Source organism: Microchirus variegatus (genome assembly GCF_963457635.1).
Source record: "Microchirus variegatus genome assembly, chromosome: 1".
Lineage (NCBI taxonomy): Eukaryota > Metazoa > Chordata > Actinopteri > Pleuronectiformes > Soleidae > Microchirus > Microchirus variegatus.
In genome coordinates, this window is record NC_139802.1 from 16,392,329 (window position 1) to 16,398,328 (window position 6,000).

General features: G+C 39.5%; 1 protein-coding gene across 1 annotated transcript in view; it reads right to left on the reverse strand.

The window, feature by feature from the left end:
* The window catches only part of ncalda (neurocalcin delta a), a 51,418-nt gene extending 46,601 nt beyond the window's left edge, over positions 1-4,817 (reverse strand). The window contains exons 1-2 of the mRNA XM_083897967.1: positions 4,760-4,817; positions 1,252-1,368 (exon numbers count right to left, since the gene is read on the reverse strand). The gene's annotated coding sequence lies outside the window, so the exon portion shown is untranslated. The remainder of the gene's footprint in view (positions 1-1,251; positions 1,369-4,759) is intronic.
* Between the last annotated feature and the right edge of the window lie 1,183 nt (positions 4,818-6,000).

Genomic DNA, 6,000 nt, shown 5'->3' on the forward strand with positions numbered 1-6,000 from the left:
CCTCCCACAGTCCAAAAACATATAGAGGTTAATTGGACACTCTAAATTGACCAGTGAGTGAATGGTTTGCCTCTGTGTGGCCTGGCGATGGACTGGCGACATGTCCAGGGTGTACCCTGCCTTTCACCCTATATCAGCTAGGATTGGCTTCAGTGTCCCACATCCCTCATGTGGAGGATAAAGTAATAGGCATTGACTGAATGACTGAATGACTGAATGAATGAATGAATGAAGCATGAGGCCCTGAAGCTCATCCCCAGATTTTTTTAGACATGGGTAGTTGGTCTCTACCAATCTGTCTGACCTTAATAATCTGTCTGACCAGTCATATTTGACAAACAGATGGATGGACAAACAGACATGTACATACACACATACAGAGTTCAGTGTAACATAGCCAGCTGGTGTGAGCAGCTGATAATTTGAATGAGAGGGATGTGGTTATCTATTCATACCAACAGAGAGGTAAGGCACAGCATAAGGCACTGAGTACAAACTATCAAAATAAATATGAGAATGGAAAACATTGGTCACAATGTATTTATAATTGTACATCAGGACAATGTTATACATTTTCTATTTAAGTTTACACTGCTGTAATTAAATTAGCATTAGCAACTGTATATTTAAACATATACAAAAGTTGTATTAAATGGTTTACAAAAGAATCTGTGTCTTTAAATGCAAATATTGTAAACTATATGCTCTCATCACGTCAATTGAAGTGGTTTGTGTTGTTATTCAACACAGCAGACAAGCCAGCAAATAAGGGTCAATCAGAAGCACCAGTCAATCAGAGCATGCAGTCATCAATGGACTCAATTGCCATCCAATATTTGCCAAATTCAAACAATTTCCTGTCTGTCAGCACATCGACTCAATTGCACAGTTTGGGTCTATAATACAGCCCAACCGATTCAGACAACAAAACCAGTGTTTCCACATCCATATGCAGAAACTTCTACTATCTTTCCGAATGCACTCTGACCTTGACCACGCTATATTCACGCAAAAATGGGTTTGGTTTTAAAACTCACCACTTTTGCTTTGTTTACACTTGGTGTCTATTGTAATCTGGGGTTTTCTGGAGGACAAAATGGAGAACTTTAGAAATAATGTTGGCATTTTTTAGTTTGAAAGCTTGGGTGCAGCACTTAAATCAGTACTTCAGACTTATTATATCATTATTATAAATATTACTGTGGAGGTGGTGTGAATCAGATGTGTACCAACTAGTTTTGCATCACTCACCTAGTGGAATATGAAGATAGCAGCGGCCCAGGGGAGGGATTTCAGACTGGTGGTTAAGTCCTGGTATTTGGGTCCTTCCTTATCCACCTTATGACTTTAACTGATAGTTGACAACACCTGAGAAAAGGGGTAAAAAACAACAACATACTTTTTAATTCACCAGTAAAACAGATGGCGTGTTTACGCATGAAGTACATACAGTATTTACTCGAGAGGTGTAAGTGTTTGGTTTGTATGCGTAATGCATACACACAAACACGCACGTTAAGTTACTGAGTGGGTCAGTGAGTAATTGTACATGACTGACTGAGATCCAGACAGTCAGCTGCATGGTTCTGTGTCTCAAACCCACAGGCTCAACAGAGGCCATAGATCCTAGTTTTAAATCAGACTACATACACAGGATCAGAAGAAACTGTGAGTCACAATAAACCACGGGTGGTGATAGTGTGCAAGTGGCCATTATCACAGCCTGGGAAAGTCACAGGTCATCCGTCCTGGAGCCACATCATTAAAAGCTGCTCAAGCACTGATTGACTTTCTATGCCACACTAGTAAGGTTATTAGAACATGGCTGAGGAGAAAAAGAAGAAATAAGAAATAAAATACATACAATTATTCAAGCTAAGACAAAGGGCATACAGGTATGTACAGGGAATTAACTTTTAAGGAGTCATATTATACAAGTAAAATGAAACTTAAGAGACAGGAAATGATATCAGCCACAGAGGCTACTGGGAGCTAACAGCAGTTAGCATTTGGAAAAGTGGTCATTTGCAGGCTCTAGCAGGCACATTGCTGGAGCCAAGAATAGAACTTTTCGCAGACTTCCGTTTTTTTTCGGATACTGTTGCACTCGCTAGCACTCTTTGCGTGTTTTACGGATAAAACAGAGCTCCGCGAGACAACAATTCCAGGAATTTCCCAATGAGTGCGGAAGTCTACATTGCGTGTTTTATCTCCTGTACTTAAACATGAGTGAGTAATCTTTTTTTTCAAACTTTGTCGACTGATAGGGCCTTCAGAGTCCCAAATATAAGGATTTAAATGATTTAAAAGTTGATTTTGCATAATATGTCCCTCTCAATACTTTTGGGGTATCGACCAAAATTCTGGTAGGGCATCAGGCATTTTGTGGTATTGAATATCCATCCATCCATCCATCATCTACCGCTTTATCCTTCGCCCGCGACCCTCCTCTCAGCTGACATTGGGCGATAGCTAGGATACACCCTGGCCAGTCCACAAGGCCACATATAGAGACAAACAACCATTCACTCACACTCTCACACCTAGGGTCAATTTAGAGTGACCAATTCACCTAATCCCCATATCGCATGTTTTTGGACTGCGGGAGGAAGCCGGAGAACCAAGAGAAAACCCACGCACTCACGGGGAGAACATGCAAACTCCTTGCAGAAAGGCCCTTGTTCCGAAGTTGTTCCAAACGGGACTCGAACCCAGGAACCCGGGTCTTCTTGCTGCAAAGGCAAGAGTGCTAACTACCACACCAACCGTGGGCCTGGTATTGGACATCAATACCGACCGTCAGGATGAGCAACCACTTCATTCCCCAAAGGAGAAGAAGAAGACAGAGTTAAAAACATATGTGAGTGTTTTATGCTCTGAAGGTATGTTGGGAAAATCTAAAGTGTTAATACACATTTAACAAAAACACTTGATAGTGCATAGAATAAATATAGTGAGCAGAAAGCCACCCCTGGTTCGACTGCAAAACAAGAGAACTGAAGATATTTCCTAAAATTGTTATGGAAAAAATTATCCTTCAGAAAACAAAGTAAGCTTGACTGAGAACATTTGACAAAATCCACCATCCAGCATCAACAGCAGGAGTGAGATGCCTTCTTGCTGAGCCAGTTGATCTTGATTGCAGCTGTGAGGACAATCACACTGCCTGGTGATGTGTAACCTGGCCCAGATGTCGGCTCATCTGTCTCTTTCTGTGTATGTAACAGACTCTCGGAGATGAAGTGGGAAATTAACATATCCAGAAAGGATGCTACCACTGTTCCAACCAACACCTCCGACACTCCTCATGACACTAATGCTGCTGCCAGATGTTCTACTCCTCTCTAACAACATTTAACACAACACACTCATACTACCTAAGAGTTAACAGTGCCAAATTATAACAGAGAAGATTTTAAAACAAATTAAACTGAATATTTACTTTTGTCTCTGGTAGTGCTAGTTGGGTGATGGGACCCCAGGGTCACATTTAATTTCCTTGTCTTTTTTGGACATTGTTTTTGGACATTTTTCCATTGCGCAGTGATATATACTGAATAACAGACAGCCAAGTCCCGACAGTCTTGCTGAAATATTGGGCTGCTCCTGTCATTTTTTAACCTTTCCCTCTGATTTACAACAAGCCCTGAGGTTCGGAATGTTTCTTGCAAAAAGAGTTATTCTAAGATGGTGGAAATCAGCTTCTCCTCTGTGTTAGAAAACTGGTTAAATTACATAGTTGTGATAATATGTGTTTTAAATGACGGTATTATAATAATATCGGTAGATACTCAAGTTTGAGTAAAAAAAAATAAAAGTGGTATCATCCCATCCCTATTAATTTTATCATTCAACTCAAAATAAAGGCAATACAGCATAACTACTTTGTGGGCATATACATTATTTAAATGACTATAGTGACACTTATTTAAAATATAATCAATCTTATTTATGATGCAAAATATTTGCTTGTTTTTACTTCTTTTATAAGTTGTCTTTTATTTTTTCCAAAACACTACTTTAATAGAAATAAATGGTGCATTATTTGGATTATTCAGAGTCTACATAGATCAAACATTAAAACCAATTAACTACAAGTATGTGTTTATTTATCGCAAGTCATATCCAAATTGCTATATTAAACATCGTTATCGCATATTGAAATATGTTGCTAAAATCGTGCAGCCCTAATAACAACCCAAGAAGAACCTACGTGCCATCAGACGTGATTCTTGGTTCTCTAAACATTAAGCCCACAGCTGAATCAGTCAGGTACTTATGAAGCCAAGTCGACTTATCGTGTATCCACGTGCAAATATAACCGGGGGAAATCATTAATACATTAGTAAAATCACAAACATGAAGGCAAATGACAACACAACTGACACCTGACAACAGAGAGGCAACAAAGGAAGGCGAAAAGCCCGCGGAACATTGAAATCCCTGTAGCATCAAAACAGTCAGAGCCCACTTTTACCCTGCAACGCTCTGCTAGCATAACACGCTACATGCTACAGTGAAGCCACACACACTTTTACTGAATGGTTACGTAATGAAACGGTCCACACACACAGAGACAGAGAGACAATAGTCGCTAACAAACGTCTAATAAACAAAAGTCAAGTGTCGACTGAAAGAACATTCACCACAGCTTCCACCACAACGTAGCACAGCTGAACGCTGAGACTAAACGAATGGCTTATAAGAGGAACAGGAGTCAAGGATGCTGTAAACAGCCAAGCAACAGCAGGAAACGTACCATTTATTTTAAAATTGCCAGCCGACGTCAGTCGTGATTTCCTCATGTGCCGGTAATTCGGTAAATTGATGCTCACACTCGAGAATAAATACATCCCAACAAGTGTCAGTAGTGTATTTAGTTAACTCAAAGATCGCATATAAACACGACGCGTGATGCGTGAAAGGAAAACTGTCCCCACTAATCGCTCTGAAAAGTTGTCACTGTCACGACGCATGCGCCCTCTGGAAATAGCTATGACATATTGTTTGTATTATTTTGAGTCGTGAAACAATAACGTGTTATTGCGTATGTTGTTTGTGTCGTTTTATTTTACCGAGTTAAAGTCATATCTGTCTGCGTGTGTGGTCTCCAGAGCAGAGCAGAGTGAGACCTCTGTTTTCGCCCTACCCGACCACTACCACAGATGAAGTGATGCATCATTTTGTATGTAAGCCTCTGGCGCCATCTATTGGTTCATGTAAAAATCTCAGCACAAAACATTACTTTGGCTCCTACTATTCTTTGACTTTCCAACATGAATAATGACTAGTCACCTCAAGCAGAGGGGCTTGACCCCTAAACAACTGTTTAGTTTAGTGATTAAACCAAAGCCAAGTCAATGCTTATTATATATTCAATATTACAACAGCTGTAAGGAAATCACATTTTGTACATAGGACATACTTAAAAAAATACTATAAATGCATATAATACATGAACACACTCTTTTCTTTCAATTGATCACGCTCTGCTTTACTGCAAAAACAAATCAGTGAACAAAATGACTTAACATCTAAACACCTGGATGAATGACTGAATGAGTAGTCGCACACACAAAAATATATCATATTATAATGCATTGATAAGACCAGCAGATGGCGTCCAAGTGCTGTGCCCCACAGGTATCCCAGTTTTATGTGCCTCACCTCATCTCATACAAGATCAGCTGCAAACATAAGATTCCCTTTTTGTGATCTTATGTTCATTCTGTTCAGTGGTCGAATATACAACCATGTTTATTACATTTTTATCTCAACATATAGCAAATTAAATGAATGAAAGTTAATCAATATGTGTCATCAAACACATCCATAAAAGGAAACAGCTGTATGGTCACGTGTCACCACTTTTGCCTGCTTTTAGTACAACAGGATAAGAAATGTTTAGAATCGAAATAGAAACGATCATTCGCACAGTCTCTGGCACTTAAATTTATATCAGATGTGCCTATGAATCCACTCTCACTGTGAGAGATGTAA